Consider the following 1,009-nt stretch of genomic DNA (forward strand, 5'->3'; position numbering starts at 1 on the left):
GATTGCTCTACTTTCACAAATTAGCTCTGATAATTGCTGTAACTGCATTAGGAATGCGCTGAACAAATAGATGCAGACAAAAGTAAATATTATCTCTCAAGATGATCAATATAACAACTTCCAACACAGGAAGGGTAATTATTAAATATCCTAGCAAGCTTTGTCTGCACAAAGCAACATTGCAATGGAATGCTTGCTGGGGAGGGCACAGGGAAGTTGGCAAAGACCTAAGAAAGCATGAAGAATGTACTATTCCACAGCTAGAAATCAAGGTGACATATTGTTAGAAGTTGGTGTACAGTAAAGAGAGTTCGTAATTAATATAGTATAACTTGTAGTTTTAAAATGATCAATTTATTATAATTTAAAAATATGGCTTTAATTAAAGTCGTTTCCAAAAGGCAGGAGACTGGTAAAAATTCTGCTGGCTTCCAAATTGGTATTTGTACCATTGTGTTTTGCAGCATCCCCCTTCATACCATGAGTCACTATTGAATCACTCCATTTTTTAGCTTCCCACTAAGCTAAGAGAGCACAAACATTTCCTTGCAGCACATGCAGACAGAATTTCTCTTCAAATACATATTCAGAAGAAAACAAGGCAAAGAGTCATTGAAAATAAAGTAGGACATACCATAATATTACGCATGGTGCCTGATTTCTTTTAGATTTACTCTGGTTTCTTTAAGTTTCTGGTCCTAGTGGTTTATTTTTGTTGTTCCCAAAGCAGGGAGGCCTACAGGCCAGTAGATCAGACAGCACAGAATACTGTTTGATTAATCAAAAGGAAGCAATGTTTGTGGCCTCTAAACCCCAGAAGAGGGAAGCTGAGCCAATTGGTGAGTTTGAAGTAGCTGGAATAACATGTTGATCAATTCAGAGACAGTACAGGGAGTTTAAGTTTTCTTTCTTCCATTCCATTTTTTATTCTCTTCACCCCCTCCTTTATTTTTCCCCTTCATCTCTTGCTTACTTTGTTGTTGTTGTTTAATGTTTTATTGTGAATTAT

Source organism: Chrysochloris asiatica, unplaced genomic scaffold, assembly GCF_000296735.1.
Source record: "Chrysochloris asiatica unplaced genomic scaffold, ChrAsi1.0 scaffold00089, whole genome shotgun sequence".
NCBI lineage: Eukaryota > Metazoa > Chordata > Mammalia > Afrosoricida > Chrysochloridae > Chrysochloris > Chrysochloris asiatica.